Below are 12,799 nucleotides of genomic sequence, written 5' to 3' on the forward strand. Positions count from 1 at the left end.
ACAGATAATTGCTGTTCTTTGAGCAGCATAAAATTGAACAAAAGCACAGATCAACATTAAATATAAATCAAGAAAACCCCCCAAAAAAGAGATTTCTAAAATACCACTTCTGAAACAAAAGCCCATTTCTTTAAAGGGAAGCCTTGACTTAAAAAAAGCCTCAAATAATAAGAAAAAGGACAGCAGAGGGGTTGATTGCCCAATGAGCTAGCAATCAGAATTATAGTACAGTTTCCTAACCCTTATTTGTCCATATGCAGTATGACAGCTTTACCGATCCTTTTCCCTGCAATAGCTACATTGACACTATGGCTGCTCAGTGCCCCCCTTTTTTAGTGAAGGTATGGCACATAACAAAGTCTTTATTACTAAGACAGCTGACCAAAGTTCAGAAGACCTTGCAGTCCATCATCATTACAATTTATTTTGGAGGCTGAATAGCTGAATTAGTTCTGTGGGTGGGTCTGCAATCTGCAAACAGACTTAGTTCGCCTCGAACCCATGTTGCACACTAACCTAAATCTCATGCATACTTGTTTATGTTTCAAAGAGAAGTAGATATGGATTTAGTAATGTCTTAGCAGTAGACTTACTCTTTACATTCAAACTTTTATACTAAAGTACATATAAAATGTATATGATCAGTAAGGATTATTTTTATGACTAAAAGTGTCACAAGTCCACAAGATGTGTTAGCAAACATTTCACCTATTTTTTTTAAAGCGGAGTTCCACCCACTTTTGAGAGGTGGTCTTAAACGAAAGACCACCTCTCCACCCCTCGTTTTTGGATAGTAAAAAATTTAATTTTTTCTTCTATAGTACCTTTTTATGAAGTACAGCCTGTACTTCCGATCCATCCAGTCCGCGGCGCAGGACGTCATATCCACTTGTGCGGCGAGCCCCCCCACGCTGTCTTCTGGGACCTGTGTGTGTCCCAGAAGACAGCTGGCCATTCACAAAGTGTCGCGCGACTCGTGCATGCGCATTAGGAAATGGGCAGTGAAGCCGCAAGGCTCCACTGCCGGTTTACCTTAATTAGAATGGAGACACCTGCACCCAATCGGCCTTGGGGGGCCGACATCGCGGGCTCCCTGGACAGGTAAGTGTCCTTATTAAAAGTCAGTAGCTACAGTGTTTGTAGCTGCTGACTTTAAAAAAAAAAAAATTTGCAGGTGGAACACCGCTTTAAGGGGGCATTTAGCATTAGTCTATTAGACACAAAATGGATTTGTGCATGCTTTGGATTTCCTTCTAAGTTTTACTCAGTTCACATTTTTCATTATTTGATGTATGTAAAATGATATATTTTAATATAGAAGTACAGGTATGCACAGGAGAGTGAGAATGTCACACGGCGTCTGGGCATGTGCACTAAAACACATTCACCCGATAATATTTTTCACTCGGTACCAGGAAATAAGCTAACCACAGCAGAAATGACAAGCCACAGGAACTAGTGCTAACAAACGGCTCTTCAAAATATGTACTCATGAACTGTGTTTTGCTATTTGAATTAGTATAATGGAGTAATATATATTTTATTATGTTTTGAATGCATTTACAATGTTCATAATGTAATCTTCTTTTTTTCAGTTCTGATACCACAGAAATTTCTATATAAATTATAGATCATAGGCATACATACTTTGTGTATAAAAAAAAATGATCAACGTACTTTTAAATAGTGATGGAAACCAAAAGGAATTTCACACAAGCTTGGGGTAGACCAGGGATACTGAATTTAAATTTCGAGGAGGTCTAGTCAGTAAAATTTTCCTCTAGTATAGGTCCATATCTCATATTTTATTTTATTTTTTTATATAATCTTTATTTATTTTTACAACATTGACAAGATAATCAAAAGGACAAGAAAAAAAAAAACTAAGAAAAATCAAAAAATAAGTTAGTCCAAGTGGGCATTGATCATTATACATAACATGAGTTCCGATTGACCAGCCTACATAGAGAGTATAGAGACAAGGGTGGTTACGTAATTGTCTCTGAGGCAGATGAATAAACAATAACTAGAGACAATATGTTGTCTCTAGCCCTGCTACCAAACTTAGCGTCAATGATGAACAAACGCCACAAAATGGGTAGAAAAAAATAAAAAGAAAAGGGGCAGACATAGAAAGAAAACAAAACAAAATAGCAGAAATAGTAAAAGAAGCACTCTACTATAATGTGGGTTCAGTCACATATCAACCATCTCAAAGGATCAAGTCAAGTCTAGATAGTTTCTGACAATTAAACATCACCCAAAGATCAGAGTTGTAAAACAGCCTACGTGTCTCAGACGTTAGTCCTTAGTCATGGCTAAGGACTAACGTCCAAAAGGCATAGGCTGTTTTACAGCTCTGTACATGTATTTAATAAAGGAATACTATTTTGGATGTCATCCTAAGTGCCGACTATCTCTTTCCTTATTCTAGTAAGTTGGAGGTGTCAGCAGCCTGAAGTTCTGAGCACCGGGCGGAGCTTTTATGTGGGAAGGTTGCAGCACCTATACACTTGTTTACCCATCAGTTGTAGGTTCGACCGGGCCTTGTCAACATAATGAATCCAAGTGGCCCATATACCATACCATTTTAAATTAAATTTTTCTAAAGATACCTACACCTTCCTGAACATACCATGGTGCCAGTCCAATATCCCTCGCAGAGCAATCGCCTCATAATACTTTCAGATATCCAGTACGCCCAGGCCTCCCATCCGCATAGACCTCTGCAGGGTGCGAAGAGCCAGAGATGGACTTCCCCCATGCCAGATATATTTCAGAAAATGACTGTTAAGGATCGAAAAGAAAGACCTGTGTAAAGAAATAGGCTCCATTTGTAGGTAGAACAGGATTCAGGGTAACATATTCATCTTTAACACACTGACTCGGCCCATCCACGAGAAGGTCTCTCAGTCCCAGCTTTGCAGATCTGTTTTTATGGTGGAAAGTCGGGGGGCATAATTACTATTATAAAGCCGGGAGCAAAGGGGGGTAAGGTGGATACCCAGATACTTCAAGTGAGTGTGGCACCAGGTGAAAGAGAACAAGGATTGCAACCGTGTACGCAAGCTAGAGGGGATATTTAAAGATAGAATTTCAGATTTATTATAATTGATTTTGAAATTAGAAAGGGAGCTAAAACTCTGTAATTCAGCCATGATGTTGAGGAGAGCTATCAGGGGGTCAGTCACAAAACAGGACATCATCCGTGTAAGATGACAGTTTATGTTCTCTCGGCCCTACACAGAAAACTTTAACATCTGGATTCAGGCGAATCCTATTGAGCAATGGTTACAGGGTGAGTGCAAAAAATAAGGGGGGACAGTGGGCATCCCTGCCTAGTTCCATTCTGGATAGGGAAGGTGTCTGAGAGGATGCCGTTCACCTTAACTCAGGCCTCAGGGGAGCTATAGAGTGAAGCTATCCAAGAGAGCATATTAGGACCAAGTCCCAGTCTAATCAATACTGTTCGAAGGTATACCCAATTCACCCTGTTGAACGCCATTTCAGCATCAGTGGAAAGCAGGAGACAGGGTGGATGGCCGGACTGTGCTTGAGCCCAATGGATCAACTGGATCGCACAGTTGGAATTGTACCCAGCTTCCCTCCCAGTAATAAAACCCGTCTGGTCTAGATGTATCAATGTTGGCATTATGGGTTAGCTAAGACCTTTGCCAATATGTTTATATTGGTGTTCAGAAGTGTGATCGGTCTATAGCTACTAGGGGTAGTGTGGACTTTTCCTTCTTTAGGGATCACCGTGATATGAACCAACAACCCTTCTTTGGGTATAGTAGTACCCGAGGCCAAGGCGTTAAAGTAGGTACACATAGGGGTAGACAGCAGAGGAAGGCACTGTAATAGGCGTTCGTAAAGCCGTCAGGTCCTGGACTTTTCCCCTTCAGGAGTTCTTTTATAACTTTCGCTAATTCTGTCTAGGTGATAGGCGTCCCAAGTTGCTTGCTAATTTGGGGGGTAAGCTGAGAGATTTGAGCCTCCTCTAGATACTGTAGTATACGTTCCTGTTTCTGGTCCACTGTAGACCCAGGTAGCATGTCAGGGAGGTGATAGAGCTAAGCATAATAATCCATCAAGGTAGCAGCAATCTTAGAGGAGTGAACAATCTGGGAGCCCATTGCGGCATGAAGTTTATGGACATGGCCTGAGGTCTGCTGTCTGCGTAGAGCCCTGGCAAGCAGTATACCGCATTTGTTCCCGAACTCGTAAAATTTGTGAGAGATATGGCGTAATCGTGCTTGTATCTGGGTATCGAGTAAGTTAGCAAGCTCCAAACGAAGAGCTTAGAGTTCTGCAGATAGCTCCGGAGTCATACAGCGTTTATGTTTTAGTTCCACAGATCGAATTTCTGTAAGAGGGGTTTGTAGATCCCCATCATGTGCTTTTTTTAGTCCAGAGCCCTGAGATATGAACTCTCCCCTAACCACCACTTTATGCCCTTCCCAGATGGATGCCAGCCCCACATCATCAGTTGAGTTCTGCAAAATACAAAGAAATGGAGTCTGATATTTGCTTTGACGCCACCGTATCATCTAAAATGTTCTTGTTCAAATGTCAAGTCTACGACTTAGTGTCAGAGGACGGTGGATGTAAAGAAAGGGATACCGGGGCATGATCCGAAATGGTAATAGAACCGATCAAAGCACTTGAGAAGGTCTCCAGAGAAAACTGATCCATCAGCAAAAGATCTATTTGGGTATACACACTGTGGGTAGCCGAGTCGTAGGTGAAATCTTTATCAGTAGGATGGAGCACTCTCCAGCAGTCTACCAGATGGTGGGAGTGTAGAGACTTTCTGAATCGCTTAAGGAAAGCAAATGAGTGAGTAGAGTGGCCCAAGGATGTGTCCGGCTGAAGGTCCAGGCTGACATTAAAATTTCCTCCCAAGAGCAACTCCCTCTCTAAAGGCGGAGTGGGATTCTAAAACAGAGTCCAAAAAGGTGAGCTGCTGAGTGTTCGGTGCGTACACGGTTGCGAAAGTACATTTACAGCCTAGAATGGTGCCTTTAACTGCTGCCTGCCCACTGTCAAATGACGGCTGGGCTGTGCAGCTTTCATTATGGACAGCGTCCCAGAATGGCCACTCTCGCTTGCCCGCAGGGGTGCACAGCGCGGTGATCGTGGCCGCGCCATGCTGCTAGGACATGGCTCAACTCCGATCTCTGGAAAGAGCCATGTCCGCGGCTCTTTAACCATGTGATCGGTTGTGTCCAATCACAGCTGGTCACATGTAAACAAGGAAGTGCCGGTAATCAGCGCTCCTCGCCTCACACTGACAGAGTGTGTGGCGAGGAGAGACGATCAGCGGAGAACAGTGGAGAACGCAGGGGGACATCTAGGAATGTAATCAGGGCACTGATCATCAGTGCCCTCATTACAATATTGCAAAATAGTGTCACAAATCAGTGCCCACCAATGCCAGCTATCAGTGCCCACCAGTGGCAGCAATCAGTGCCCACCACTGCCCACAAGTGCCACCAATCAGTGCCAATTAGCGATGCCAGTCAGTACTGGCAATCAGTGCTGCCTATCAGTGCTGCCCATCAATGCCCATCAGTGCCCATCAGTACCGCCTATCCGTGCCGCCAATCAGTGCCCACCAGTGCCGCCTATTAGTGCCCAACAGTGCCGCCTATCAGTGCTCATCAGTGCCACATATCTGTGCCACCTATCAGTGCCCATAAGTGTGGCATATTAGTGCCTCCTCATCAGTGCCACCTAATCAGTGCCCATAAGTGCCGCCTCATCAGCGTACATCAAAAATTACTTAGTTACAAAATTTACTGATGGAAAAAAAGTAAAAAACTTTTTTTTCAAAATTTTTGGTGTTTTTTTTTTGTGTAAAAAATAAAAAACCCAGCCACGATTAAATACCACCAAAAGAAAGCTCTATTTGTGTGAAGAAAATGATAAAAAATTTGTTTGGGTACAGTGCAGCACGACCGCGCAATTGTCATTCAAAGTGTGACAGCGCTGAAAGCTGAAAAATGGCTTGGGCAGGAAGAAGGTGAAAGTGCCCGGTAGGCAAGTGGTTAAGAAAAATGAATCTGCCATTAGAATCAATAAGCTGGCCTAACAAGACAAAGGGACATTGCTTATGTATGGGCTATGGCAACCCCTCTCGATTTATAACATGGAGAGTTGCCGAGATATCAAGTGGGTGGGGAGGCGGGAGACCAAGTCAGTGCGAAAGTGTGTCTCCTGTAATAAAAGAACCTGTGCCCCAGGCGTTTCATCTCGAGCCACAACTTACTGCGTTTATTATGTGATACTATACCACAGACATTGTATGATACCACTTTCAGTGAAGCCATGATGTATGGGAGTTGTGGAGACATCCAATGTCTTCGGCAGAAGGGGAGAGAGACCTGCAAGCGACCAATCCAAAGGTCAGGGAGTGCTGAGAAAACAAAAAACAGAAGTAAAAACCTGGAAAACATAAAACCGTCAAAACAAACAAAACAGTCAGTGTAAACCTTGCCATAAGGACATTCCAAAGTATCCTACCATGACTAGTCGGGGGTCTACACCCGGCCTTCTGGCCAAGAAAAGAGTGGATGCCAGCGAGCAGCGTGGGGTCCCAAACGGGGGACATAACTCCTAGGAGTTGACCTATTAGGGGTGAGTGGCACAGCACCAGGTGCGATTCCACCAGAAAACCTGTTCAAAATGAAAAGCACATCAGCATCAGAGATGTGTAAAACATCTTACCACAGCAGTATTAAGAGTCAAGGAAGAACCCCTGAGGTCCCTGTGGAAGGAAACTGTAGCAGGTTGGGTAATTAGTTCACATGAGTCCTTCAGGACCTCCTCTGGAGGGGGGGAATAGAGGGAAGATTGCGAGATAGCACGGGGCGTCATTTCCGGACCTCTTCCGACCCCTGCGACTTGCAGGGCGCCAAGGTTGCGGGCGTGAAGGGAACGGGATCTCTGGTGAGGACCTCCAATCCAGAAGATCAATGGAGGGTAAGCCCAGACGTTTCAGGAACTGCGGCAGATCATCTCTGTTCCGTAAGGTGAATTGCTGGCCATCCTTGGTCACTGACGAATTGAAAGGGAAGCCCCATCTATAGATTAGCTTTGCATCCTGAAGAGCCTCAAGTAGTGGCTTAAGGGCACAACGTTGCATTAAGGTGCTCCTGGAAGAAGGACAATTTTGCGCCATCAAAGTCCACATAGCGGACACCTCTGACATGGAACATTATGCGTTCCTTTAAGGAATGCATATGACATCCCTTGGCTTATCCGGGTCATCGAAAGGCGGACAGAAGCGTGGCCTATTTCAATGTGAGCAAGCTCTTTGCGGCAGAGAATCTACTTAAAAACACCTTGCAGAGTAGGAACTATATCTCTATGAGCAGTAGCTTCTGGCAAGCCTCTGATGCGAATGTTAACTCTGCGACTTCTATTTTCAAAGTCATCCATTTGATCTATTAAAGAGTTAATCCATTGGTCCTGGGTCTTGTAGCGCTCACTAAGTGCTTGCAGGGCAGGGGTAACCTCTTCACACTGCGTCTCCAATGTCTCTACTGTCCCCCCAATATGGGCCGTATCAGCCTAGAGTGCCTCAATGTCTTGCCTGAATGTCTTTTCAACCCTATGGGCAAATAGCTCTAGGTCAGCCTTCCTGGGGAGGGATAGGATGTGTGCCCGCAAGTCCTTGGTCCCCATCACATCTCCCACAGCTGAGTGATCATCCTGGCTGACCGGACATGAGGGTGAGGTGGGGGGAGGAAGCAAGGGTAACGGGAGCTGTGGAGAAGGGATAGGAAAGGTCTCATGTGCTGCTTGGGATTTCGCATTTGGCACCATCTTGGAAGCTCCAGACAGATCCAGATCGGTTCTGGAAGGTCCACTGTGGCTGCAGGGACGTCCGCCATTTAGATGGCATCATTTCGAGCCAAAATCTCCCTGAGAAGACTGCTGTGGGTGCGAGCTGGGTAGTGGGATCACGGAGCTCCTTTGAAGTGCGTCCTCACATGCTAATGCCGTGGCCAGGTCCCCCATATCTCATATTTAACTATGACTCAGATCCTTCAAATCACACCTCCCCTCTTTACATCACAGAGCTCACTTTACATCAGTGTTCTCAGTCCCCCTTTCACATCACAGCCCTCCTTCACATAACAGCCCTTCCCTTACATCAGTGTCTTCAGTCACCCTTCACATAACAGCCCCCTTTACATCAGTGTTCTCAGTCCCTCCTTCACATCACAGCTCCCTTTCACATTAATGTCCTCAGCCGCTGCTTCACATACCAGCCCCTCATCAGTCCCCCTTCACATAGCAGCCCCCCTTACATCAGTATCCTAAATCCCCCTTCATATTACAGCCCCCTTTCACATTACAGTCCCACCCTCTTGCCATCCCTTTTCTGATTGTTAAAGCAGCTGTCTAACTCATAGCTTATAAAAGAAGATGGAAAATACTTCCTGTTCAGCTCATGGTTGTTTCAATCTCCACTCTCTTGCAGAGCTACAGATGTAGGCAGTATCCGACACTTCCTGGTTCGTCATGTAACATGCCCCCCTTCAGTGCTTTGTGGTTCCACCCCAACACTGGTTTCCCAGTGGGCATACTAATACCCACCAAACACAGTCCCACCGCATCTGGTGAGAATGGACCCTGAAGGACCACATGGGTGGATGAGTGGGAGTTGTAGTTCTCTTCTGCCCGTGTGTGTACGGCCAGTCTATTAGCATCAGCACAGCTCCCCTCCAGCTAACCTAACAGTGCTACTTAATGGTCTCACCCTTGTGGCGGGTGTCTCCTGGGTGTGGTCCGCACCCCCCGCACCCCCATAATGACGTCACTGCTCCAACGGCTCCCCTCTGAAGGAACGGGTATGCTGTTCCTTCAGAGCACATGCGCCAGTGATGTTACTAAAGGAACTGCATACCTAAATATTTCCTAAACGGTGCACATTTAGGAGATATTTACAGTAACTACAGGTAAGCCTTATTATAGCATACCTCCCAACATTTTGAGATGGGAATGAGGGACACCTACTAGCAAATGTATGTAGGCATAGGACACACCTCCTGCCACACCCCCTTAAAGGAGAATTAACCCAAAAAAAGTTATCTACATTCACAAGGGCTTTTTTTTACCAATACTATTCCTTTATATTGGCTTTTAAAATTTACAAATGCAGCAATTTAGAATTTGGATGAAAGGTTTAGCACTGGGAAACACGTTTTGAAAGATAAAAAGTGCATTTTATATACAACTTACAACTATATAGATCAGACCAAATGAGGGACAAATGAGGGGGAAAGAGGGACAGAGGGACATTGCTCCAAATCAGGAACAGTCCCTCGAAATCAGGGACAGTTGGGAGCTATGTTATAGGCTTGCCTATAGGTAAAACATAAATGAACTGGCTTTACTACCACTTTAAGTGTTGAAATTACTGAGAGTATATATAATTGTAAAGATAGGTGCTGCTTTTAAACTCTATGCCAATAAACGCAAGAGATATGAAATGTGACACAATGGGGTTTATTTATTAAAGCTAGAGCGGGCAAAGTAGTCACAGTTCTGCAGAGAAACCAGCTTCCAGGTTTTATTGCTAAAGCTTAATTAACTGCTTCAGCCCCGGAAGATTTTACCCCCTTCCTGACCAGAGCACTTTTTGCGATTCGGCACTATGTCGCTTTAACTGACAATTGCACTGTCGCGCGTCGTTGCACCCAAATAAAATTGACGTCCTTTTTTTTCCCACAAATAGAGCTTTCTTTTGGTGGTATTTGATCATCCCTGTGGTTTTAATTTTTTGCGCTATAAACAAAAAAAGAGCAACAATTTTGAAAAAAACGCAATATTTTTTACTTTTTGCTATAATAAATATCCCCCAAAAATATATAAAAAAATATTTTTCCTCAGTTTAGGCTGATATGTATTCTTCTACATATTTTTGGTAAAAAAAAATCACAATAAGCGTATATTGATTGGTTTGCGCAAAAGTTATAGCGTCTACAAAATAGGGGATAGTTTTATGGCATTTTTATTATTAATTTTTTTTTATTAGTAATCTCGGCGATCTGCGATTTTTATCGGGACTGCGACATTATGGCAGACACATCGGACATTTTTTACACTATTTTGGGACCATTGTCATTTATACATCGATCAGTGCGATAAAAATGCATTGATTCCTGTGTAAATGACACTGGCAGTGAAGGGGTTAACCACTAGGGGGCGATGAATGGGTTAATTGTGTCCTAGGGAGTGATTCTAACTGTGGGGGGAGGAGCTTCAATACACATGACAGCGATCACTGCTCTCGATGACAGAGAGCAGCGATCTCTGTCATGACACAAGGCAGAACAGGGAAATGTTTTGTTTACAAAAGCATCTCCCCGTTCTACTTCTCCATGACACGATCACGGGCACCTGGCAGACATCGAGTCCGCGGGACCCACGGTCACAGAGAATGCGGCGGACGCACACGCGCACCCACAGTGCAGCTTCTTAAAGGGGACGTACCTGAACGCCCTTTTGCCCACCAGTGCCATTCTGCCGACGGAAATCGGCGTGCACTGGACGGCAATCAGTTAAACAAGCTGAGCTTAGAAGCTGCTCTGCAGAATTGTGACTATTTTTGCCCTCTCTAGCTTTAGTAAATAAAACCTCAGTATGTGAAAGAAAATATATGTTGCAATCAACCACAAAGTGTCCATACATCTGTGGAATTGTGGAATAATTTCTGCTTAAAGTGATTTTAAAGCTTCGAGTTTTTTTTTTTTTAAATAACAAACATGGTATACTTACCTCCACTGTATACCTCAGCCTCTTCTGGGGTCCCGCCGGCTGCGCTGGTGGCTCCTCCCCGCATCGTATAACCCCCTAGAAGAAGCGCTCTCCTGGGGGGTTACCTTGCAGGCGTGCTCCCGAGTCCAGCATTTGCTTCCATAGACACAGAATGCTGGACTTGGCCTTGCGTCATTGGATTTGATTGACAGTAACGGGAGCCAATGGCTGCACTGCTATCAATCTATCCAATCAAGAGCCGTGAACCCCGGGCAATGGAAGAGCATGTCTCCTCCTTGGGAAATTCCAGGGCTCAAGTATGTAAAACGAGGGGGGGGGGCTGGGGGGCTAAGATGCATTAAGGTGAAAAAACACAAGGGTTTACAACCCCTTTAAACTAATAATACCACATATACAGTACTGATAATGTCCATAAATATGTAAAGCTGTATCCCAGACACCACGTCCTTAAATATCAGTGATAACCTGTTCACTCCAGAATAAAGTGCTTCACTATGTTTGGTTAGGTAAACCACTCACCAGACATAAATGGTCATAAAGACATACTCAGCCTTTGAATTATACGAACAATGAAGACAGAATAGGTTGTTATGCACTCCTCTGCATCTCCTCTCCCTCATTCAATAGGAATTATGGATCCAAAAAAAAAAGAATGCATCAAACGTCTGGATGTTCATTCATTCCACTGGTATAATATTATTTTAATTTAATTTATTCTGGCCCATGGAATGAATGCTAAAGTGCTAAATGTGCCTATTGCTAAAGAGCAGTTAGACGGGCCTGCCTTTTTTTTGCAGCAAAACCACTCCTGAAGGCACTGTTTTTTTTTTACCTGCCTCTAAAGGCCGGTTCACACTGGTCCAACATGCACTCCGGCTTCGAGAGCACAAGTCTCATGACATGGCAAAATCAGTGGTTTCCTATGAGAGCCATCTTAACTAGTCCAACTTGTGTCGGTTCCTGCACTACTTTAGCCCGACTTGGACACAATTTCAGCCTTTTGATTTGAATGGAAGTCACAGCAAAGTCAGATCATCATCTTAATTGATCTGACTTGTGGTATGCGTGTCCCCCCCAAGACCATACCGAATTTCATATGGGTACAGTGTTGCATGACTACACAATTGTCATTCAAAGTGCAACAGCGCTGGAAGCTAAAAATTGGCCTGGGCAGGAAGGAGGTAAAAGTACCCAGTAGTGAAGTGGTTAAAACCAATTAATACTGTCAGACACTGAGCAGGAATGGATTTAGACTGGCCTGCATGGCATGGTAGTTTCACCTTTTATACAGTGGAATAAAGACCTTAAAGTTTTCCCATTTTGCATTTCGACATTTGCAGCCAAATTGGGATAATGCCTAATTTATATTTGTTGCATGTACTTGTTCACCAAGCATAATCTAAAAAAATATTTAAAAAAATGCTGCTCATCATTTTAACTGGTTGTTTGTGATAACTCACTGAGCAGTTGTACTCAGTTCTCTTTGCATATGAGGGGGCAGATGAGATGTTTTGTTTCCATAATTAAACTCTTTCTGCACTGTGCTGGCAGATCTCATGGTCTCTTGAAAACTAGATTTGAACACTATCCGTCCTGACAAAAGGTTAAGCATTTAGAAGCTGGGCTTCCTGCATTGTATGTTAATGAGGGACTCAGACTGTCCCAAGCATTTTGTATTAGAACAGACTCTGGAGGTTATTTACTAAAGGCAAATCCACTTTGCACTACAAGTGCACTTGGAAGTGCAGTCGCTGTAGATCTGAGGGGGGCATGCAAGGAAAATAAAAAACAGCATATTAGCTTGCACATGATTGGATAAAATCAGCAGAGCTTCCGCTCATTTGCAGATATTCCCCTCAGATTTACAGCGACTGCACTTCCAAGTGCACTTGTAGTGCAAAGTGGATTTGCCTTTCGTAAATAACCCCCTCTGACACTGTTCAGAAATGCTTGCAGTCAACCATGAGGCCTTCTTCTGACAAACATCTAAATGGTACATGGTAAGATT

General features: G+C 44.0%; 1 protein-coding gene across 1 annotated transcript in view; it reads left to right on the plus strand.

Moving 5' to 3' along the window:
- PRKCQ (protein kinase C theta) overlaps positions 1 to 12,799 on the plus strand; it is a 158,787-nt gene that overhangs the window by 52,719 nt on the left and 93,269 nt on the right. The gene's annotated exons all lie outside the window — the stretch shown is intronic.

The sequence above is a fragment of the Aquarana catesbeiana genome, linkage group LG03 (assembly GCF_042186555.1).
Source record: "Aquarana catesbeiana isolate 2022-GZ linkage group LG03, ASM4218655v1, whole genome shotgun sequence".
Classification (NCBI taxonomy): domain Eukaryota; kingdom Metazoa; phylum Chordata; class Amphibia; order Anura; family Ranidae; genus Aquarana; species Aquarana catesbeiana.